This window comes from Nuphar pumila, chromosome 4 (assembly GCF_984573655.1).
Source record: "Nuphar pumila chromosome 4, dmNupPumi1.hap1.1, whole genome shotgun sequence".
Lineage (NCBI taxonomy): Eukaryota > Viridiplantae > Streptophyta > Magnoliopsida > Nymphaeales > Nymphaeaceae > Nuphar > Nuphar pumila.
This window is the reverse complement of record NC_143252.1, coordinates 111,158,278-111,184,147: the sequence shown is the minus strand read 5'-3', so window position 1 is coordinate 111,184,147 and position 25,870 is coordinate 111,158,278. Positions and strand designations below refer to the sequence as shown.

General features: G+C 36.3%; 1 pseudogene across 1 annotated transcript; it reads right to left on the bottom strand.

Annotated features, from left to right (window-relative positions):
* Positions 1–6,846: 6,846 nt before the first annotated feature.
* LOC149840575 (18S rRNA (guanine-N(7))-methyltransferase RID2-like) lies at positions 6,847–22,759 on the bottom strand (annotated as a pseudogene). The gene is made up of 9 exons (XR_016431567.1): positions 22,660–22,759; positions 21,385–21,460; positions 21,186–21,269; positions 21,040–21,095; positions 15,686–15,742; positions 9,809–9,858; positions 9,557–9,709; positions 8,115–8,247; positions 6,847–7,220 (listed from the first exon to the last, which is right to left on the bottom strand). The product of XR_016431567.1 is annotated as an 18S rRNA (guanine-N(7))-methyltransferase RID2-like (transcript).
* Positions 22,760–25,870: the final 3,111 nt, after the last annotated feature.

Genomic DNA, 25,870 nt, shown 5'->3' with positions numbered 1-25,870 from the left:
AAAAATAAAGATGCATACAAAAAGCTTGTTATGCCAGTTCAAATAATTGAATGGTAACCATAAATGAAAGTCTCTGTTTTTAGTTTTAGTCAAAACAATGTGCACCACCCTTTTCAAAAGTGAATCCTTATCCATCCTGCTGTCACAGTTGCTTTCCTGTTTTAGTAATTATCTTTTCAAAAAGTGAAAATCTTTCTTTTTTTCTTTTGGTAGAGCAGTTCAACAACTTTTTCCTTTTCTTCCTCTTTCCTTCCTTGTAGAATTCATATGGTTTTCAGACCATGGTTTTTATATGTTACCAAAAGCAACCAGATGATTGCACAACAAAACAAAAACTACTTGATTGATTGCCTGCCCTAAACCAAATGAGAAACCATCCAAGAGAGCAACTGACAGTACTTATAGGATTTTTTTTTTTTTTTAAAGGCAAGCTGGGGTTAGGCAGACCCCTACCCGTTATTATTCAGCGGAGTTTGAACCTGCAACGTCCCACCACAAGGAGAAGTGCACTAACAGCTCCTACCAACCACGCTCGTTGGTACTTATAAGAGTTTTATTTGAGCGCAGATCACATTGCATACCAAAAGTGTGCTTCACCTGACTACCCTTCATCTCTGGGTATAGCCTGTCAGCTGTGGAGCCAAACAGTGAGATGGAGGGCTATCAGGTGCAGCCACTCATTTTTTTTGTGCAATGTGATTGCACGTGATCCCCATTCATGTCTCTTTTTGGGATCAGAGATGTCACGTTGACTGTGAACCTGAGTTGAGTCTGTGTCCTCCACCATATAAAACGCCCAAGGATCAGGTGCAATCGCATTGCACACAAAATGTGTGCTGCTGTACCAGGCCACCCTCCATCTGTTAGACTGTGTCCCAAAGATAAGGGTGGCCAAGTGCAGCCGCACATGTTTATTGTGCAATTTAATTGCACCTGATCCACCCTCACGAGACATCCCAACCATAGCAGTGGTTTCACCATGCTAAATCATAAAAAAAAAAACTATCTATCCGAAAGCACAAAATATTCACGTTGCCTTTTTTATTATGAAGGTTAATAAAGAGAGAATACCTAAGGACTATTGATATCTAGCTCCTAGAATTCCTAACACTATGTAATGAACTGATGGTGCTGCAATTACTGTTTAGAAACTGTTAAATGTAATATATATATATATATATATATATATATATATATAGAGAGAGAGAGAGAGAGAGAGAGAGAGCTTAACATATTAGGTTTCATTTTTCATTTTGCCTCGTAAGTTTTATGTGTTTTATGATAGATCTGAACCGTTAGATGTGTTTAGCATACTCAATTTAGTAGGAATTGACTCTTGGATCACATTTTTTTGATGAAAAACATATTTTTATGAGCCAAGAAAAACGGGTACCTTCATAGCCATTGATTTTGGATCACCGAAAAAACCTGTATACAGGTCAGGTTCTAACGATCCAAAAGCTGGTTCCCACCATCTATTGTGTTAGAAGTGAAAAAAAAAAAACTCAAAGCTGTGATTTTTGAAGTGAAAAAAACTGAAAACTATGCTTTTTGAAGCAACCTAACAAGACCTAACGAAAAAGGGGCTTAAGGAATGCATTGCTCACACATATATATAAAATTAGTTGTACCTTATGAAAAGGACTAGAACACTCTTAAAATAATGGTATTTTTTAAAATGCAGGGTTACTTTTATAAGTATCATAGAAAAGAAACACATTTTTTCAAAAAAGTAACTTTACCAAGCTATCAAAGTAACTTTATGAACTATATATATGTGGTTAATCTAATTTTAAACTAATTGTGTTTACCATTAGAAGGATTAAAAAAATGTGACTTTTATAGCTTCATAAAGTTACTTTTTTGAAAAATGTGTTTCTTTTAAATTTTCAAGTTGAAAAGACCTATGATACTTATAAAAGTAACCCTGTATCTTAAAAAATACCATTATTAGTTTTATTGTGAACTTTATTGTGAACAAATAAACTAAATGGCATATCAAAATACATTAGAGTGATATTCTTTTCATGAAGCAGCTTTGATTAGATCATATCCAAAACCAACAAGTGATTAGACCCTATTTATCTTGGGGCAGGAATCAAGGATGCACAACGAGCTGAGCTAGCTCAGGCTTGGCTCGAACTCATTTGGGTAGATAAAAACATGCCAAGCCAGACAATCAAGCTCGGTTTGAGCACAACTAGCCCAATTAAGCAGTTTGTGTAATTAGATAATGCACCAAATATAATGTATGTATAATTTATGTTTGAAAATTTAATGCATCAAATGATTATGCTCGGACGGGTAAGGTGTTACCCTTTTACTGAAGAGGTGGGTAGTTTGAAACCCACTGTTTTCATTTTTAATTTTTTTAAATAAAAATGCCCGGCTCAAGCTGAGAAACTCGAGTTTGACTCGAGCCGAGTTTGGACAAAAGCTGTTCAAGCTCGCCAAGCTTGAACAGCTATTTGTTTTATAGGAATCGAACCGAACCGAACCGAAGCAGCATAAGCTCAGCTAGTGTGCATGCCTAGCAGGAAGCGTGGTCTTTACCCACTCAAACCTAGACTACATCTTGGTTATTTACAAAATGGGCCTGACTTGATTTTGGTAGAACAAGGGCACGCCTATTTAAAGATGTGAATTTTTCTCTCTCAAATGGTGTTATTTTTTCTTCTTTTTTTTTTTTTTTTTTGAGGATGAAAGAAAACTCTCGCAATGAATCAAGTGCCTTAATGAGCCCGCCTCCTTGGGAGATAAAACTTGGGGTTGAGGAAACAACCACCCAACGAGGTAAATCATTATTCATTTGTTTCTTTTTTAAAAGCAAGCTGGGTTAGGCAGACCCCCACTAGTTACACAACATACCATTGGGTTTTGAACTTGCAAAGTCCCAACACATGGTGACGTGCACTAATAGCTCCTACCAAACAAGCATATCCCCGTTGGTGTAAATCATTATTTATGTGCTAGTGCACTTAGGGGTGTTTGCATATCACGGAATGGGGTGCCACAATTCCCTGGATTCATCTGCCCTGAAAATGGAATCGGACCGTTTTTGCGAAAAAATCACGTTCAGTGTGTAAAATGGCACGCCCGTAAAGGGGTTTTTCGCAGAAATGGCACTTTTCACCGTTTGTTTTGTCACTGTGGAACCCATGAAAAATGCACGCCCATCGATGTGTTTCCAAGGAAATGGCTCACTTTCTGTGACATGCAAACGCCCCCTTAGAGAAAACCACCTTATTCACTAGGTGACGTTCCACTAGCTGTACCTACCAGATAAACGGAGCCCACCCATTAAACAAAGTATTCACATTATATGCAGTATCCGAATGGGCATGCAGCATCCGAATGGGCATGCAACCCATCTTGGCACTTCTCGCGGAGTGCATCTCGAGAATGTTGAGATGGATGGTCATCACCAGTGGAGCTGCATGCTTACGCTGCATAAAAGATTACCTCTACTACACTAATTAAGTGTACGTGGGGAAAGCAGGGGATTTGCAATTCAAAACCTAATAAATAAATCACTTGGCTGCATGTTATATACAGGGACGGATCCAGAAACTTTTAGGGGGGTCCAAAGATAAACCAAATTTTTTTTCTTAGGGGCGCCATAAAAATTCTTTTTTTGAAGCCGGGGCGGGGGCAGAAAATTTTGTTTGCCTATATTGGGAGCAGCCAGATAAAGGCTCCAATATAAGTCCCCCTAAGTCCTAATGTAGGTCCATCTCTGGTTATACTTTATTATTATATCTACAAATTGAGTTGTCCCTCCTTTTCCATGCTTTATATATATATATATATATATATATATATGAAAATATTAGCTACTAATGAAGGTACAGAACTAATGAGCTAGAAATCATAGGTGAAGTTGCATCGACTCAATCTAAGCACATAGATATTCAATATGGTTTGTTTGTTAATGATCAAGTCTTGGATCATGCTTTTTTGATGCAAAAATGTGATCTTTTGAGTTATAAAATTTTGTCACATTGTGAACCATTGACTTTTAGATCCCTTTAAAAACCTAAATTCCTTGTAATAATCACATGATTCAAAACAAGTTTCTTACTAAACAAACCATGTAGATCACTAACATTTGCTCTAAAAAAACTGAAAATTTTGAACAAAAAAGTGATTTATACTCATTAGTTTCTTACCTTCATTAGTAGCCAATATATATATATATATATATATATGATAAGAAATTCCTCATGCTTTCCTCAAACAACAGATACTAACGCAAGAGATCAGTGCTTCTCCATTAAACTAAAGGTATGTACGATCCATGCCTCAAACGACAATTTATATCTTCATAGTGCCCTAACGACTACCTTACCTAACCATCCAACCATGGTGTAACCCTTTAAAGCAATGTTGTCAGTATCGGCTTGCCGATTCAGCTGTATCGGCCAATACCAATACTCAGCTAAATCGTTATGTATCTGGCTCAAAAATAATAATAAATTATTAAGTGTCAATCACATGTTAAAGCTATTAAAATAATTTTAAAAAATATTTAAAAAATGTTTTTTGGTATTTCTTTACATTTACTAAAAATTAGCAGAATTGGCCCTGCAGCGAAATTCTGCATGTGTATCGGCGGATACAGGTCGATATGCACCGATACTGATAACATTGCTTTAAAGGGTTTAGAGAGAGAGAGAGAGTACAACAAACTCAGCCACAGCCACATATCATGCCATAGTATTATCAGCATCAAGAACTGACACATCATTATCATTTAACAGAAAGAGAAAGATCTCGACTTAAAGGATTTTTAGAGAGAGAGAGAGAACACAACAAACTCATCCACATATCGCACCATTATCATTTCAATGCTTCTTTGTAGCAGGAGAAAGATCTCGACTTTTGAGTGGTATCTGTTTGTTTTCTTTTTTTCCTTGAGAATTCTAAACTTTAAGTGGTATCACTTGGGGACCTACTTTGTGCAAACAAGTCCACATCCCAATATTCGATTCCTTTCAACACGTCAACCATTCTCAAACAAACTTCCCATAACCTACATAATAAATGAAAATGAGAAGAAAAACATAAAAAGAAACGTTAACAAAACTAAACGAAACCAGTATGTGGACAAGAAGAAATGAATGACTAGAATTTGAAATATGATGCAAGGCACAAAAACATGCACACTTGTCACATCCAAAATAGACATAAGAAAACGATGACAGAGAGAAGCCTTTAGGATCGGGAAGAGTACTTCAGCAGAAGCAGTGGATGGCAGTTGATTGATTTGAAAGAGCCGGTCGATATTGTTCTATTGCTGTCAAATTCATCAGCAAAGGAGATGCTTTCTACAGTTCTTTAAATTTCCTAAACTAAAACAATAATGCATCTTAATCAGCATGATGCACAAGACCATAGAGTAAACCAAGCAAACTTCTTCCAAACAAAGGGGGGGAAGAGAGAGAGAGAGAGAAGGGATCTGCAAGACTACAACCCAACAAAGACTGCGGAAGGCAAAATTTGATATTATTTCTAAGTTACATTGAAGATTATAAGTGTGATAACTTGGTATATGTGTTTTGGGTGGAAGGGGATTAATGAAGTCCATCCCTTTCCACACTGACTAGCAAATGAATCAAGTCCATTACTTTCAACAGTGATACTAAAGGCTCACATTGTCCAGGAAGATAGTCTAAAGCTGATCAAGCCAGATGCTTTCGTAGGTATGTTTGAGACCCCATGTCCCAGTGCACTCAACTCCACAGTCAATTCAAGCATTCACTAAAATATATTTACCAAGGAATCAACCGAAGTCACAAAAACAAAGGATTCATCATGCAAGAACAAACTACGAAGCAAACCCAAAACTGGAAACAGCTTACTAGATTATGAAAATTTTCAGTTTTTTTATTTATTTAGTAAACGGAGAAACCTCCCCCGGACAAAATAGCAGTATCTATTGAGATTACAACTATTTTCTTCGTTTACCGGGAAAAATAGCCAATGTTCCCAACTTCTCCGGTGCCATGCACCTCATAATCCCAAGCACTTTTTCGCAAAATCGCTTTCACTCATCCTCATGTCATCCCTATCTTTAGACCCCTCGGGATTTCATTAATGCAAGTTGTTTTCATCAAATGGGAGTCTATAGATGTGATCTACATCATTCATTTAGTAAAGGATCGACTTTTAAATCACTAAAATCCGACTTGTATGCAAGATTTCTTGCCGTTTCAAAAAAACAGTAGACAAAATACATAATTTTGTGATTTAAAAAATCATATTTTTTCATTGAAAAAAAAAATGATTCAAAGGTCAATTCTTATTAAATCGACCATGCTGAATCCATCTATAAGGTCAGATTTGATCAAAACAACCTGCATCTTAAGATGGGGATGAAGATGGAGGATGACATAAGGGATGAGTTGAGCCGAACTCCTTTTGCCCAGCCAAACCCTTGAGCATTTAAAAAAAAAGAGCAGATCCAGTGCTCTGGGCCAAGTACTTGGGGGCCAGAACAGTGGTTAGCTGACCGCTATCTTGGGAAAGCTGGGCCACAGATTTAAGTGACCCACTTCTTGGCGAAGATTCCTCATCATAAAAAATAATAATAATAACAATAACAATAGCAATAATAAAGCAGATTTTTTGAAAAAATTTGTAGGTTTCGGAAATATCTAAAAGTAAATTATGAATAGTAACTTCCTCTTAAAGATAAGGTCACGTCAAGTTCAACACAGATCCAGGCATTATCTAATCTGCTTTTCCTCTTTAGTCATGGAATCAATATCGAACAAAAAAAACTGCAAGTCACACCAATAGAAAAATTCACTAATGCAAAACCGAGTTTTCATCCAACAGAACTTAGCTCATTAAATTATTTATTTATAAGTTATAATCCAAATAACTTTTCACTTTCCTGATCATGAAGGTAAATCTACTGGAACAATAAACTCTGACACGTGAAACCCCGCAAAAGGGAAAAGAAAAAAAATATGACTATTAGAATGGTGATCATCAGTAAGAGCTTACATGATCGATTCTTTGGATAATAGAAATGCAGACAAATGGAATTTGGTTCAAAAACGAGTTTTCCTTTTGCGCCCAGTTTATTTTGTGTCAGGAGGCACAGTGTGTCCCTTTCTTCTCATTTGCTCTTTCTTTCTCAACAGCCACTCACGTCCTTTTCCCTTCTTTGTTATTTTCTGCTTCCATGGCCTGTGCTTATCTGCAACACATACCTGTAACAAAAAAATATTCCCTTAGGCTGAGTTTGACTCACTGGACAAATGCCACCTGGACACACTCAGGTGGCTCCAGGTGGCGATGGTGTGACTCGCCCTCCCTTAATTATCAAGCAGTGGGAACCAACCGGTTCCCGCCTAACCAGTTGGTTCCCTGCATATCAAACGCAGGACTGCACCCAGGCAGGGACTGGTCAGTCTCTGCTTGGGTGCGTCCCACTATTCAAACGCCCTTAATGAACAATATAGGAGGCATATTATCAAAAGACAAAGAACAAATGATCAATGGATTAACTTCAAAGCCACAGACATCCATGCAGACCAACAATACCAAACCTTATCACAAATTACTAGTCCCGTTGCTAGAATAGCCAAACTGACACAGCAGATTTTCTCACAATACCGTGTGAAATTTGCAACACGTAACTCATAAGGGTAGGAGTAGCATTTAAATCAAAGAACAAATACAACAAAATCAAGCATGAAGATATTGCAGTGCATGAAAATATCATTGATCACAATATTGCAATATTACCAGGATTTTTCTTCCAAAGTAGCAAAATCTTTCAAAATACCTGATACTTGAACTCTGATACAAGTGAACTATTTAAAACAATCAAACACAAGTGTGCATGTTAACTGGACCTACATAAACGGCCATAATTAAAGTAATAAGTTGCTGCAGTTATATAAATAACATGAACATCTATCTTTCATGCATATAATTGTTGTTATCTAGGGATACTTAGCAAAACAATTTACTGAGAACATTGCTAACAGTCACCGAACTTTGCCACTGAAATGTCCAGCATTTCTGGGTGAAAGTGCGTAAATCCTTGTTCATGAACAAAGAGGCTACAGTATGCACAAAAAGTAGGTTCCAACAATTACAGTTCCCTCATCTTCGTCGCTGTTATCCTCTTCATTGCAACTCTCTCCATCTTCACCTTTAGCCTTTGGAAGACTTGTGTCTATAGATGGTGGAATACAAATGAGGCAAAGAAAGTACTTTTTTGCACGACCACTGCATGAAACAACAATGTTCACGTAAACAGCTGCTGATACTTTACTGGACCAAAATTATGATACGAGCAAATTGCAAGTGCCATAAGATGCAAATGAATGTCGCTAGGGGCGCCATTTCGACCAAGGATATAAACAATCTTATGACAAGGACCACAAGCCAGTGTAGTAAATAATTAGGATCAAAGAATCTATTTAAATGAACTCATGTACAGTAAAGGTGGACAAATAAGTGTTGTTCATCCGTGGGCATTTATGCACAGATAGTGTACACAAGAATCACTAGAACACCATTACAGGACACAATTCACTGAAACAGTAGATCACAAAAAGGCATGCTCCTGAGTTACAGATAGCAGCCACAGAAAACCTAGACATCACTAGATTCCTACCTCCAACTCTATCATTATAGTTCACCTCATTAGTTGCATTTCAAGGATCAGAGTTTGAAAAAAAAATGAAATTTATGACCCCCTCATGTCCTTAGTTGCAAGTTTTCTTCTTTGACACAGTTTTCGAAAATCTTATGACATCTAATGGCACAAGTTCCACAAGATTTGTGTTTACAGGCACAACCCCATAGTTTTTATTAGCACAGAAACAGCATCCTAAGAAAGATCTAACCAAATAAACATAGTGCACAATGATGTCAGCCACAAATAGTATGCCATAAGAAAAAGCTACATAACAAAGTGCACTTGCCGCTACATGAATATGAACTTTAATTATGTTGCCACACCATGAAAGAACAAACATAGAATCAAGGAAAATCCTTACTTGTCAAAGCGCACAGTAAAAGGATGATGAAATAATGGTTTAATCATGGTTGTCAGTCGAGGAAGCAGGCGGGAAGCGATACGGGAAGCATGGGACGACTTAGAAGCGACTCACGAACCATCTCGGAAGCGACCTAGGAAGCAAACCGGAAGCAACCTAGGAAGTGAGGGGAAAGCGAAAAAAGAAGAAAAATAATAATAAATAAATAAATAATGAAAAAAATGAAAAAAAAAGAGAGAAGCGAGGGGGAAGCACGCTTCCCATAAATGGGGAGCACGTTTCCCAAAAAAGGGAAGTGTGATTCCCCGCGCATTTCGAATGCGCGACGTTTCGCACTTCCGAAACACGTATCGGGGAAGAGCGCTTCCCCTATGGTATAGGCGCTTCAGGTAACTCTGGGTTTAATAAGATAAAAGCACAATTTACATTGAACCAGCAAGTAAAATGTCTAAATGTCAATTACTATGATTCATCAAGAAGACCTATGCATATGATGTGTAGAAACCAGCTGACCCCCATACACAAGCATATACCTATGTGGATAAACAACAACAAGGCCACCTCCAAAACCTGCACGCATTGCCGCGTCAGTGATCATCTCAAGTTGAGCCTGGTTTTCAGGATAAAGTTGTAATAGTGCTCTTGCTCCACGTGCCAGGCATCTATACAGTGAACTAAAAAATGCCCTACAGAAACCCAAGCCACAGTCAGCACACATGATTATTACCATCAATCAAAAAGGAAATTATGAATGCAATAAACAAGCCATCATCATGGAGATGCACTTCAATCTCACCCTTGGTTCATTTGCAGTTTTGTCAGCATTACATAACCACTGTTCAGATCACAACAACATAGGCACAACTTAGATGGCTGACATATTTGGTATATGAAAAACCAAAAACTGCAAAATTCAGGACATAGAAGGAACAAGACATAATAGGCATTCCTTTATCGGGACATTAATACCATCAGAAGTTGCATTGACATCATGATAAGAATGGCATGGTCACTAAAACAAAAAATCCAGGAGCTCTAAATGAAGCCATCGGAAAAATAGCTAAGTGATAGAGATTAGTAAGACGCACACAAACAAGTATACCCAAGCAACCATGTGACTACTGTTAGTTTACATATCGATAAGCTAAACCACTAAGACAGCATAGATGCAGCTCTGATGTCAAGCAAACAGAAGTTGATTGAGACATAAAACCTGTAGAACCCATATAAGAATTCAATGAAGGCACAAGATGATTGTGAATTAAACTACACACAAACAAGTTCCTTGCAGTAATGACATAGACTGGTCAAATAGTATGGAGGTAATGTTTTTCAGTAGCTTAAAGCCTAAATCTCAACAATTTGAACCTAACTAAACAACAAAAATGGATCCTGATTTGTGTCCTGAACTATGTCACATGAACACTTCACTCAGCATGTGTATCATGTGTCAGACACGACACTTCATGAACATAGTCAAACTTGTTTCACACAGTCAACATTGTGTCATTAACTTTATCTATTTTCTTTTATAATCTTATTTACTTATTTAGTAATCACTTGAGTTCTTTTTTTTATTTGTCATCAATTACATTACATTTCAATTCCAATTTAGTTTCATTATTTAATCTTCCTAATTACAATGATTTAGAATTGTTATTTTATACACATACACATATATGTGTACCGCTGTATCCCTATGTCCTAATTTTTAAAAAATTATCATATCATACCAAAGTGTATCTGCGTCGTGTCCCGCTCCTGCATCCGTATCCATGAGACATAGGTCCTGAATTACTGAGTTTCGAACCACCACTAAATCATAGGAATAGGTGAAAAAGAATAAAGTGAAGGTACACGCAGGGTTCCTTTTCTGTCTTTCAAAACAGCATGATAAAACTAGCTCACAAATGTCTGTCACCAAATATCCATGAAGGAACTAAAATATGTCTTTGAAAAGTAACGGCAGAATAGCTGCTACATCAGCCTGGAAGCTGTGATGTGATGAGGATAAACAAACCCCATAAGAGATAGCAAGTAAAAAACCTGACAATCATGTCATCTAGCTACTACGTGTGAGTGAGAATATGTCCTTCAAGATGAAAATTGCAGGATTTTAGTATGTCGTATATACAAGCTGCTGTGAAATCGAATGTCCTAATAATGGTAAAATTTTCCCAAACTTCCAAAGAAGCAGCAATTGCCTTTATTACCAAAGGTAGGGACTTAGATGTGTCCTGTCCTCTTAGGATATCCTTGGAGAGTAATCTGATTATTTGGCACCATCATTATTAATAACCAATATGTGAAGGGAGGCCCTTCTTATTAAATTTAAAGAAAGAACTTCAGCAAAAGAACAGAAGAGTACAAGAAGAAGTGCATGCTGCGAACAATTCTTGCCTACACCAAAACAAACAGTTTATGCTAGTTTATCAATGGGCCAAACACTCACAGCACAAAAGCTTGTATATAGAGGTAAAAACTACATTCATTCAGTTGAGGTAAATCTGATCATCAAATGATACATCCAATGTTGTGAAAAGAGTTGAAGCGTAGCAAGGCGCTCCACCAAAAACCAAAGCAAGGCCTACACATAGAACTTTTTTTAAAAAACACTTAAAAATTATCTAAAAATACAAATAAATAAAAAAAATGCTTTATTGTTGAAGCAACAACCAATAAAAAATAGAAAATCTCAAATAAATATTGAAAAGTACGAGAATAAAATGTAAGAGTAATCTTAACGCAACAACTTGATCTATGTAAGTATCTAAAATGTAAAATATGAGCATTCAATGAAAATTTACCAAAATCACTAACAATCAAATTCCTCAACATCATCATATAATGCACACAAATTCATCTAAAGTTCTAAACAGACATTAAGCTAATTTTTCATGCATGCTTGTTTGAAAAATTAGCTCTATCAAACTACTAAAATCACACATAATAATCCATATCTAATCTTAGTCTCACAAACGAAAAAAACAAACATTTTCATTTAACAAATTTTTTAATTTCCATGATCTAAGAGTCAATTACATGTACATACACAGTCACATGCATATTTGCAAATAATTATACAAACTGAAAGAAACAATCACATGTATGGTTTTTATATAAGCAAACTAACAAAATTTGCATATATAATTTTTATACAGTCAATTAATTGCAAAAAACATCCAGTCATTTTGAAGAAGAAAAAGAATAAGGGACAGAAGAAAATAAAGAGGGAAGAAAAAAATGATGGAAGAAGAAGAACGAAAGAAGCGGAAAAGAAGAACGGAAGAAACAAAAGAAGGAGACGGAGACAGAGACGGAGACGGAGAAGGAGAATGGAAGAAGAACTGAAGAAGAAAAGGGAGGAGGGAAGGAGGGAACACGAAAAAGAAGAGTGGAAGAAGAAGCAGATGAACGGAAGAAGAATGGAAGAAGAAATAAAGAAAAACGAAAGAAGGAGAAGAAGAGAGGAGAAAGAGAGGAGAGCGGGGTTTACATACCTCCTCTTCTTCTTCTTTTAGCGAGAGAGAGAGAGAGGGGAGTGCCCTAACCATCAGGCATCCCCTTTTATTTTTTTTATAAGTTGGATTTGGGTCAAACGGGGGCTTTGACCCAATGAATTTGAGGCATGCACCTCAGCCTGAGGGACACCATTTGCCTTTTGCGCTGCACATGTGCAGCCTGGAGGCACAAAGGGCCTCGCCTCAAGGCAAGGCTCTCTTTTTGCGCCTTGAGACGTGTTTTTAACAACATTTGATATATCTAACACTATTCAACATAATCAATTACTATCTTAACAGGAATCATCAAAGGCAATGTTCAAATTGCAGTAGTAGAACCCTACCAACAGAATAACTTCCACTGATCTGCTTGGTTCAACCTCACAGTAGCTAAAGGGCTGACAGATCATTTCAACACCTTTTGAAAACCAGAAACGGTGAGCACTGGTGGTGTGTAGAACCCTACTTGTGAGCCTTGTGGCGTCTATGTGCATTGTCTTCTCTTTACTTTTCACAATTCATTGCAAGAATCATGACACCAGCTCATTGAACATAGTGAGCTCCAGGTACTTCGGCTGGGTCAAGCAGGTAATACCATCACAGGTTCAAAATTTTAACCTGAGCCCAACCAACCCATGGATTGACCTATTTGACATAAGTAACCGAGCTGGGCATGGGAGAATGTGCAGACCATTTTTGCCGTTTTTAGTAGTGCCATGCCTATTAATGATGCTTCCCCTTGATCAGAATTTTGTCTAGAGTTGGGGTACCCAGTCCAAGGTTGACTCTAGCTTGGACCATCTCAACCCCATTTAGCACCCCATTCTTAACTATTTCTTTAGTGCCAACAGTTCGGATCAGTCTCACTGATATCGTCAATATTTTGAAAATATCGTGATAATATCAACAAAATCAAGTAAGCCAATGACATAAAAACATATCATGATATTTTCAAAATATCACCATATATAAAAATATTGTGATTTTATAACAATATTTACGCTATATTTTTTGAAAAAAAATCCTTATTATTATTATTATATATATTTTAAGCCAATTTTTGTAGTTTTTTGTTTCTTTTGTATGTTAAATACTTTCTAAACTTATTTCCTTACATTTTTGCAAAAAAAATATTGACACAAAACCTATTATTTTCTTATCTTTTTTAATTATTTTTATATTTTATTTTTTTTTGAACTCACAAGATTTTATCAAGAAAACCCATTTTTTGATAATCTCTCCAAGAAAAACCCTTGGTAGGGCGGAACACAGGCCAGGTTCAAGTCAAGCTTGGGCTGGCTGGGCTTGGCTCATTAAGAAAAAATGGCTGTTCAAGCTCAGCCGAGCTTGCACGACCTTTGTCCATGATCGGCTTGAGTCGACCTTGAGCTGAACACCTTTAGTTTAAAGTTTTTGAAATCCGCATAAAAAGCCCTTATACTTCATAATCAATAGAAGAATGGTGCTATTCGAACCAACACCACTTCCAAAAGTGACCAATGTCTTACCCATCAAGGTAAGACTTCTTTATGTGTTTGCAAATGGACAAAATATATACATACATGAAATATAATATCTTTATGTGACCATGTGAGCGAGCTTAATTGGGCTTATTGTTCTTATCCTTCTTATCCAAGCCCGATTAACTGTTCAAGCTCAGCTCATTTATGTGGACTAAGCCTGAGCCCTTGTTCAAACTCAACTCATTTATTTTTTCGAACGAGTTCGAGCCAACCCAAGATAGCTCGACTCATTGTGCAGCCCTCACCCTCGCCACCAAAAAATTACCTTGAACAATATAGGTGACTATGGTCCAAATCAAGGTGGACTCTTAATTCGACTTGGCCAACATCCTCTCAATGTTTACTTAGTTTTAGATCCTAGTTGAGTCATCGTCACTTCACTCAAATCTGAAACCAAGTAATATGGTAAATATGATGGTGTCTCATCCAATTAGAGCCATAATCACATAATGGCCTATGAAACCATACAATAAAATTGTATCAGGTGAGAAAGAACCGAACCTAATCCAACCATTGACTCCGCTGTATAATAAAATTGTATCAGGTAGATTTCTCTAGGAGCATGCCTTACTTCTCACAGCCTCTGACTCTGCTTTTGGGGGATACGACTTAGTAGCTACTCAAAATAATTAAAATACATCGCATAACAAACATTTGGGCAGTCTAGTATGTTTCGTGTTGGTCTCATGCATACCTGATGGGCATTGATAATCAAGTAAAACATAAAATACTTGCTCACTTTACTTTACTACACTTTTATTTATGATCATTGATTATACATATTATTGGATGTTTTGATTTTATTTAGAATGCAGTTATGAATGCTTGATATTGTTAAGTCATACTTGGGTATATTTCTCTTGAATCATGAATGCATGAATTTCTTGTAATATCGATTAGATGTGAAATGCAGTATTTTAGCTACATGAATTTTACTGAAACTTTTCAAAGTCTAATGCTTTTAAAATAAAATATTTTTTAGGAAATAAGTGATTTATGGAGCGAGTGCAGGATGCTGGAAGGAGCTGTGAGGGCTGATGTTTTCGAGATCCCAAGGACTACTTATTTCTTTTATGATCTGATAATCATTGACTATTTATGAAAATCTCACAATAATATCACGAGATTTATGAAAATCTCGCGATAATATCGAGAGAAATTGCGCGAAAGTTTTAAACCATAATTTCTCCCAAGATTTTCAAAATATTGCGAGATTTGTGAAAAACATAAATTGTGTGAAAGAACCCAACCTAATCCAACCATTGACTCACTTGAGTCAGAGGCATGCTCCGAGAGAAGTAAGGCATGCTATGTTCATGGTTTTCTATTAGGCGGACTTTGACTATAGAGATATTAATGCACTAAGAGAACGAGAAACCAAAAGAAAAGAAAATGATCAAACAAACCCAAAATAATAAATTATTCATCTCATGATTGTACATGCACAGATATGAAAGCTTTTCTGACATTGGTCAATTGAGCACTAGTAATAATTTCTTGCGGGTGCGCTTATAAACAAGATATTACCTAGTTTAAAATATTCGTCTTAATATCCACAAAACAACAAATGAAAAACACAATAAAAGATCATTAGAATGTGGTCACTCAAGTCTCAAACCATAAAGCACAGAAATAAAACCTGAATTGCTGAGATGCTAATTGCACCATCAATCACCCCCGGTCGAAAGCCCAAGCCCTGTAGACATCGAATAGCAGACCAAAAAAAATATAAGTATGGATGCATTATGACCAGATTTATAATATGTCAAAAGCATTATATTCTGAAACCTACAAATTGCAAATAAACCTCACACACAAAAGACCAATGTAAAAATCAAAATGATACTATGATCAATACAAAATTACTCTGAAAGAGTCAATAGTACAGAACAGCAATGGTATGGTCATAGAGGATACTCATTTTTTCAAGTTCGTAGCATCGGGTCTAGTACTTCTTTCTTGAAAAAAACAGTGTATGCTTCTGCCCACTTGGAATGCCAACATAAAGCATAATGTCTGGAAAATGTGGGATGGACTATAATAGAAGCAGAAAAATCCCGGCCAGAGCCATGTCAGGTTTGATTAAGCAAAAAGAAAAAAAAATGCTGAACAGCAGCTAAGTGATTCCATGTCCAGTTGGACCATCCCATCACTGATCACTGCTTACGGGAAGAATGACCTTCAAGACTGACCTGGATCTTACTCAGCTCAAGCTAGGCCCTGATCTTATCTCAAGGCCAGGACCAAAAATACAGATTGATGTTTTGGGGTTGTCACAACAAAGAGAAAATTCATGATGAACTGAAAATCTTTGATTTATAAGAATATCAGAAGAACTTGGGCATGTCTAAAATTTAAAACTAATAATTAAACAATAATACAGAAATTGTAAATAAAACAAACTTCTATAAATGTGCTACAATTACAGCAAACTAGGAAATATTTAAGACTTGTCACAGGTTTATACATATTGAGTAATTCCAAATATTGCTAATATTTGTGACATGGACCTAGAGAGCTTGTTTACATGCATTCTCCATTTGGCCTCGAGCTGATCAAACCAGGCCATGCAAACAATTTCAGACAAACTTGACCCAGTTTGATTGGTTATCAGTCTGAGTTAGGCAAAGGCATAACCCAACCCTGTTAAAATACTGTGTATATATTCATACCTGATATATATATATATATATATATATATATATATATATATATATAATATACATATATCCGGGGTATTTTGGTCATTTCATTAAATATATTTTAGTACAGTCCATTGGGGACTGAAAAGTCTTTTTTATTTTTTATTTTTTGTTTATTAAATGTGTACAGTCAACATGACTGTTGGAGGACAGTCCAACTAGTCGTTGGACTGCCTCCCTTAGAGCATGTGAGGCTCTATAAATAGAGCATCACCTTCCCTTGTATTCTCATGATTTTCTATAGCATTTGGTGAAGTATTAATACCTAAGTAACAGGGACTCGGCAAAGCAGGTGCCGCACCCGCATCAACACGACACGGGTGTGCGTGCGGCACCGGGTGCCGTCAACACGACCCTGGGTGCGGTCAACGCACCCAAGGTCATTTTCGTCCACATTTCAGACGTTAAAAAAAACCGATGAAAAGGAGTGATTAGGGCAAAAAAAATATTTGCCCAAATCACTCCTCTACTCTACTCTCCCGCGCAGCTCAGCTCGAGCCCTCTCCTTCCGACGCCACCTCCTAAGCTCCTCCTCTCCCTCGTCGTAGGTACGTCCCTCTCGCTCTCTGCTTGTGTCGGCAGGGGAGGGGTCGAGCCCCCCCCCCCCCACGCGCCCTCTCGCTCTAAAGGTGGTTCGGCAGGGGAGGGGCCGAACCCCCCTGCTCCCTCTGATTTCGGCAGGGGAGGTGTCGAGCCCCCCCTGCTCCCTCTGATTTCGGCAGGGGAGGGGCTGAGCCCCCCCTCTCGCTCTCTTGTTGGGTCGGCAGGGGAAGGGCCAAGCACCCCTGCTCCCTATGTTTTTGGCAGGGGAGGGGCCAAGCCCAACCTCTCGCTCTCTTGTTGGGTCGGCAGGGGAGGGGCTGAGCCCCCCCCCCCCCTGCTCCCTCTGTTTTCGGCAAGGAAGGGGCCGAGCCCCCCTCTCGCTCTCTTGTTGGGTCGGCAGGGGAGGGGTCGAGCCTCTCTCATAATATAATTATTTGATTGATATTTAGGTTGATTTATGTAATTGCTTTACTTATTTGATTGATAATTTGATATTTAGGTTAATATACTGCATGCATGATGAATGATATTATGACAATGTTAACTGTTAAAACTTCAAAATTATATATATATATATATATATATGTATTTTTTTTACATTTTTGCCCCTGCCGCAACCCCGCACCCGGGTTTTTGGAAGTGCCGCATCCCCGCACCCGCACCCATGTGACATAGATTAATACAATATATTTTGGTTATGCTCTTTTGAGCTTTGTGCTTTTGTGATATTGTGGATTTCACATTTTTGTGTATCTCTTTTATGAGAATGTTATCGGTACATTGGAGACTATATTATATTTGTGCACTTGTGTAGCTCTTTGTTGGCATTGTATTTGTGCACTCTTGTTTCTTTACATGATATCAGAACTTGGCTCTTGAAGTAGTGAAAGATATCTTGGGATTATCCTTCTTGTGGTGGTGCTCTTCAACCTTCATTATGAGAGAAAGAGATTTTGCCTCTGTCATCTCCTACAAGCTAAATGAAATAATTATTTGACGTGGGCAATCGCTATGGAAAATGATATCAAAGGTAAAAAGCTATGGGGTTTTGTTAGTAGAACCACTAATGAACCACAACTCAAATTGACAAGAGAAGGAAATCAAGTCAAAGCTTTATCCGAATAAGAAAAAGAGAGCTTTGCAAGAATATCAAAACAAGTTGAAGGATTGGGAAGCTAACAATACTCAAATTCTCTTATGGTTCATGAATACCATGTAGTTCAAAATCGCCACCAACATAATCAAATTTAAAAGGGCGTGTGATGCATGGATTTTTCTAAAGAGCACCTTCATCCAAAAAGATATGGATAGGCTATATTATCTTCAAGACAAGGTAAATAATACCAAACAAGGAGATAAAAGTGTAAAAGACTTTTATGGTATTTTATCTCCTATTTAAGGTGAACTAGCCATGTTAGAACCAAAATGGGAATGTTCGGCTATTGAGATGAGAACATCACAAGTAGAAAGAGAAAATCTTTTTTTATGGTCTTCGTCCAAAATTTTAGCAAGTTAGGTGCGCCTTGCTTCATAGGACTTCGACTCCTTCTATAAGTGAGTCCCTTGTTCAAATTTGCCAAGAAGAAACAAGACTTAAAATGCAAAAGTCTAATGATGAGGTTCTTATTGTATCAAGACCCAAAATTTTTGTAAAAGCATATAAACCATCTCACTTTAAAAGAAAATTCAATGGAGAAGGACATAATGGGAGAGAATACAAAGGAGGATACAAAGATAAAATCATTTGTCATTATTGTAAGGAACTGGAGCATATAAGACCGGATTGTCTAAAGTTCAAGAAAGTGGCTGCCATAAGTGAAGAACCTCAAGAATCAAAGAAATGAGGCAACTTCAGTGATTTGACAATTGCCCAAATAGCAGAGATCGTCTCACAAATTCTTAAAGCCACTTCTTCTACATCCGGCGTCGCCATCTCCTCCTCTTCTCCTCCAAGTAAGTCTTCTTAGATTTTAGATTCGGGTGCCTCTTTCACATGACTCATAATGAGTCTCTATTATCTGATTGCACTAATTCATATTTTTCATGTATATCAACCGCCGATGGTACTTCTTTAAAAGTCAAAAGTATAGAAAACATCAACAATATTTCAAAAAACTTATTTATTCCAAATGTTAGGGTTATTCCAAAATTAGACTTAAATCTTTTTTCAGTTTCTCAAATGTGTGATTATGGGCGTAAAGTATTCTTCTCATCTAAGGCTTGTTGGGTGCAGGATCTCCAGTTAAGAAACTTGATTGGGCAAGGTCATAGAAGAGGAGATCTTTACTATATGGATTTCTTATGTTTACCCAAAACTCTTTTTGTAATCATGTCAAAGACATTAATTTAGATTTTTAGCATAAAAGATTAGGACACCCAAGTATATCCAACTTATCTCATTTTTAATTTTTGAAAAAAAAAATTGTAAAGATAAAGATTTTGTATGTGAAGATTGTATACTTGGAAAAATGCAAATGATACTTTTTGGATCTAGGACCTCCTTTACTAATGAAAATTTTAAATTAGTGTATTCGGATGTATGGGGTCCCGCTCCCGTTATGTCAAAAGGTGGTTATTCATATTATGTTATATTCATAGATGATTTTAGTATACACACTTGGATATACTTCCTTAAACTCAAATTCGAAGTCTTTTTGTGTTTTAAAAACTTTCATAATCTTGTAAAAAATCAATCTGAAACAAATATTAAAGTCTTCTACTCCAACTCAAAGGGAGAGCTTCTTTTAAATAAATTCCAAATATATCTAAAAACTCATGGTATTGTACATCAAAAATCTTGTGCTAGGACCCCCCAAAAAATAGTATTTTCGAAAGAAAGCATCGTCACATTATTGAAACTACTAGGACCCTACTTATTTAAAAAAAAAATCAAAAAAAAAAAAAGACCAAAGGCGCCCTTCACCACAGTATATCTAATAAATAGAATGCCTTCTCAAACATTTAAAAACAAATCTCCTATTGAAAAACTTTTTAAAATTTCTCCCGATTTGAAAAGACTAAGAGTACTTGGATGTAAATGTTTTGTGCTTCTTGAAAAATATAACAAACTCTCTCCTAAAGCTATAAAATATGTTTTTCTTTAATATGCCGAAAATCAAAAAAGCTATCGATGTTATGATCAAACAAATGATAAACTTTACGTCTCTAGAAATGTTACTTTTCTTGAAAATAAAAATGGATTTGATTTTGAAAAACCTAAGGAAGAATCCAAGTATGCCTTCTTATTTGATCTGTTACCTAAATCAAATAACAAAATTATTAATGATAATGACATTGATAATTTTGAGTCTTTGACATGATTAACCATTAGGGTTAATCTGATTTTTTTAAAAATAATTTCAAAAATAGTCCAAAAGTTTTCAAATTTTTCAAAAGACACCCTTTTCAAAAAAAATGTTTTCTAAAAACTTATTCAATTTTTTTAAAAACTCAAAAAAAGGACACTAATTTGCTCAATTTACTATTTGATTGAATTTAATAAGACTTCTAACAAACAAGCATTCTTAACCATTTTTTACACGTAATCATGCACATAAACATATAAAAATTATGCATAAATTTATGCATGATCATGCTTTAAGTGTGGCTCAAGCGACAAATCTTTCATTCCCCCAAGGTACATCAATTATAAATTCCATTCAATTGGACATCATGGAATGAGCATTTGTGATCACCCATAAGTATGTAAAACACAACTAGAAACAGGACGGTGAAAACTAACACCAACCTGACCAACATCTGCAAGCAAGAGATCTCCTTCTACGTCACGCTCCAGTGCAATATCTACCAGAATAATGAAAAAGCAGCCACATGACCAAATTAGACCCTTGTAACAACATAAAAGAACATGATATAAACCAAATAGCTGAATACCAAGCATTGACTGTGATATATCCAAGCCAATCCAGCGGTGGCTGTGCTCAGACAGAGTTTCTCCACTAAGTCCCGATTCACACCCTATAGAATATCACAGGAAGCCACTTTAGAATTATATCTCTCTCTCTCACAATTGCTCCGATAAAAGAAATGCTCAAGAAAACGCAACAAAAAAAAGGAAACTGAAATAATTCACCAATATCAAGCAAAAGCTTCGGGACTCCATCATCAGGCAATGCAAGAAGCTCCAGTGCTCTCTCTGAAAGCTTTGCCTTTCAAAGATTTTCCAAGGTAAAAAATAAAAAACATAAAAAATATTTAGTATTCCACCACTTGCAGCTGAAATTCATCACAACTCAGTTTAACACAATTGAACTGAAAAAACAAGAAAGATAATATAGAAACATGTTCAGAAACAAAACAACAGACCGAAGGCATATAATTTCTTGAAATCCCAAGAAGATTCCATTTTCTTGTTCAAGGATAATATTAGTACTTGAAGGAATATAATTCATTACCACCCTCAAATTAACGCAAACAGCTCTACAGTAAATGCCCCCAACCACGAATATCCTACACTGAACAGAGAAACAACAAAGAGAACCACTGCCTATTATATCCACTTGCATGTCACGTCCAATTGCCACTAATCCTAAATGGAAAAATCTCACTTCCTGATAGTAAATCTAAAGAGATAGTTTAACCCTACCTCAAAGGCTTCTGAATTGCAGAAACCAGGCTGTTTCTCTTTGTTAAAAATGTGAGACACGCGAAATCTATCAAGGCTTCATACGTATTGGCAGAACATCCTTTCCATTGAAAGTAGGACCTTAAAACATGTTCAGTCGAGTAATTAAAATCGCAATCGGCACCAACTTGGCGATAAATAAGTTCCAACACGGTATGCATCGTTGACATGAGCTTGTTGAGGCTCAAATGGTTGAAAACGAAAAAAAAAAAAATTGCCTTGCAAGCTAGCGTGCTTTAAAATAAACATAATTCTCATAACTTCCATCCACCAGATGCCAACTAGACGAAAATAACAAAATAGAGGAAGAGCCTGAAAAGGATACAGATTTCTTCCCTAGAAGATTCAAAACCAATATCATATAACCCAATAAATCGTACTATTCTCACACCAAAATTAGCACAACATAAAAATACACGCACTGACGATCGTAAATTTGACCTATTAACCCCAAAAGAATAAGCATTGAGGCTGCTAAAACCTACATCACCGCGGAAGCGAATATAATCTCAAATACGATTGAATTATCAAAAAAAAATAATCACAAACCCCTAGATTTCCATAAATCATGTGACGTTCTCGATACCTAACAAATAATCCAAGAAAAGCGAAGCAAAAGAACCAGATGTATTCCTCTAATCCGATGAGCGGAACGAAAGCCCTAAAGGGCACTGATTTGCATGAAACAAAACAAAGAAAATCGAAATGCGAACGGGAGAATACCTGGATCTCGATTATGCAGGGAGAAGTCGTGTGCGTCCGAGCCTCGGCGTCGTTATAGAAGAACTCAGGCGAAGCCCTGAAGCTCCGGACGGGACGACATGCTCTCTCTCTCTCTTCCGCAGAAAAGATGCCCCCGAAACCCTAACCCTAGCGTCGAAGAGATCTGCAAAACCCTAATCCCTCGAGTCGACGGGGTCTCGGCAATGGGATGGAGAGAGAGGGTTAGGGTTTTAGCGCGAGCGGGAAGACGCTCCACACTTTTTATATCGGAGGAGAGATCCAGTCATTCTCCATATTACCGGATTTAGTGATATTGAATGGTGAGAACACACGTCACCACAAAAAGATCATTTTCAAATGACCCCCCAAACGTTTTCAAATAAGGGAAAATCCTGACTTCGTGAGTTCGAACCTGACTAGTGGAAACTCATAAGAGAAGGCCGTTTTGACACACCAAATCTGACTCAGTAGCATTTTTTGCTTTTTTTATTTATAACCTCAAACTGATATACTTATGGTTGTCATGTCAGCGGCCTAAAACTCTGAGGCTCCAACCTCGCCCTTAGTGACAAATATCGTGAGATTTATAAAAATCTAAGAGATAATATCGGGAGAAATTGCCTGAAAGTTTAAAATGGCAATTTCTCATGAGATTTTCAAACCATGACAAATATTGTGATATTAAATTTTTAGCAGATATTTATCATGAAAATTGCCAAGAATTTTATTTTTAAATGTATTTTTTTATATTTTTTTATAAAAATTAATTTCAAATGTTTTTTATTTATATTTTCTTATAAAAATAAAATTTTTTATTTTTTATTTATTTTTTTTGCCGAGAATTTGCTAAAAAAATGTGAGATTATGAAAATTTTCGAAATCTCCGGAGTTTTTGACTGCCTATATTTTGTCGTTTTAAACTTTTGTCACTACTGTCTACTAAGCTAGGAGTTTTCTTGTGTAGTAGATAAGAGACGCCCATGTGAATCGAGCATTGGCCGCCTCGTCTAGTGGCCAAGGCCCCACCACACTAAGCCTACCCCCCCTCAAATATTTGAAATAAAAAAAAAACATGTATAGACCTAAATCCATATGTTATGTGGATCTTGCCCCCCCTCCAAAAAAACAAATTAAAACCAAAAAAGATACTTTCTATTTTGGAATTTTAAAATTTGCTTTGATAAGAAAACACATGGGAACAAGAGAAGGTTGGAATTCCTTGTTACACTTTTTTTTAGTTTTCATATCTTCTAGTTACACTTTTTTTTTAATGCAACCCAGGGTTAGGCAGACCCTTACCAGTTATACAACTATGCCATTGGGTTTTGAACCTGCAACGTCCCAACACAAGGTGATTGTGACGTAGGGGAGCCCCCATTGGTATTCTAGTTACACTTTTGTAGAGGAGGAAGCAATAAAGAAGCTTAACAAACATTGTGAGAGCTGCAGACTCTCTCACTCTAAATTGTATTATCAAAAGTACTAGTAATTATATCTTTTAGCGACATTTTAAAATTTTCTATTTGCTATCACCTTTGTTAAAGATCAGCAGAATAAATGTAATTTTCAAAAAATTTATATTTTTTGAAAACCACTAATATTCTTTTCTTTTTTAGACCTTGCTAATACACAACTTGTAATCCATATTGCATACAAATAAGTTCATTGCTTATAGCATATCTAGCAATTGTTTGGATTCCATTGAGTTGGGAAAATTTTACCATTTTTACCCTTTTGGCTTTCTCAAACACCCTTTGAATCCTCCTGCATAAATTTTCTGCTTTTGCCCTTGCTTGGACTCCTTGTAGATATGTTTAGTATAGGATCATGTTTGTAAGAAACGGCCCTTAGATCATATTTATCAGACTAACAATATGGTTTTGTTGATAGATGAAAATCCGATGCATTATAAGCCATTGGTTGTTCAAGTTTTTAACTATCAAACATAAACATTGAAAAAACATCATCTAAGGGACGATTATTAAATTAAATATATAGGTAACTCACTTCCTCCAAAGATGAAGATTTTATTCTTGCTATGTCAAGACCCTAAAATCATAGAAACCTATAAACTACCATATTTTGGAAGAAGGTCTAATGATTAGGAATCGAGAAAGAAGATCATATGCCACTTTTTGTAATGAGCCCGTCCACATCAAACTTTTTTACCATAAGATGAGGAAATAAAGTAGAAGAAAATAAAAAAAAAGTCAGGATCATCTTTTGAGAACAGTGGTGTGGATGAAAGCTCTAAAAGTGTTGAATCAATGTAGCCTGCTCAACATCTGCAATGTCATGTGAAAAACTAAAAAGAGTTCTTATTGGGGAATTTGAAACCCATGATAGTACCTAACATTTTTTCTTAAAGTAAAAAATAATCTATTCTTGTGGGTTTTAAACTTTATAATTGAAACCCATGGAGGGAGGCCATTTTGACCCAATCCAACCACATGAATGTTCTCAACATGATCAAAATAGTAGGAATCTCAATAATATTTTGAATGAATTTGATCAACTGACAAATATTCTTTGTCACTCTGGTTCCAAACTTCCTTAATTGAGCTATTTTTATCAAATCCCACCACGGTCAAATAGTAGGAATCAACCCTTAGATCATACTTTTTCTAAGGTAAATATATGATTATTTAAAGGTTAAAAATCCAATACATTACAAGCTATTGTTTTTCAACCCCGGGAAAAACTAATATATATGTCAAAAAATTATGGTCTAAGGGCCGATTTTCTACCAAATAAAAAATGTATATTACATCTCAAAGCACAGATGTGCAAAAAATGAAAACATTAGAAAGTTAGAGAATTTCATTTGAGGATTAAAAAAATACCCTCTTCTCTTTTATCATGATTATTTAAGATTGGGTTAAATATCTTGAACAATTGATTATGAATGTTATTGTTATAATTCGATATATGTTTTACATCTAATACATTAGATAATAACAAAGGTAGGACTTTCTTTGGCAGTTTTCATGAAAACATAAGCCAATATAAAAAATTTCAGAAGTGTATGAACATCCTTTTGCAATTAGAGTCGAAGGGGTAGCCCTTAAATGAAAATTTTCCTATATGTTGTCCAACGTAGTTTTATCTTTTACCCTTTTTGTGCTCTTCATAATTCAGCCACGTTACCAATTTTGGGACACCAAAAAGAAAAATGACACTCAAAACCAAAACACGGTATTAAAAAAAGAAA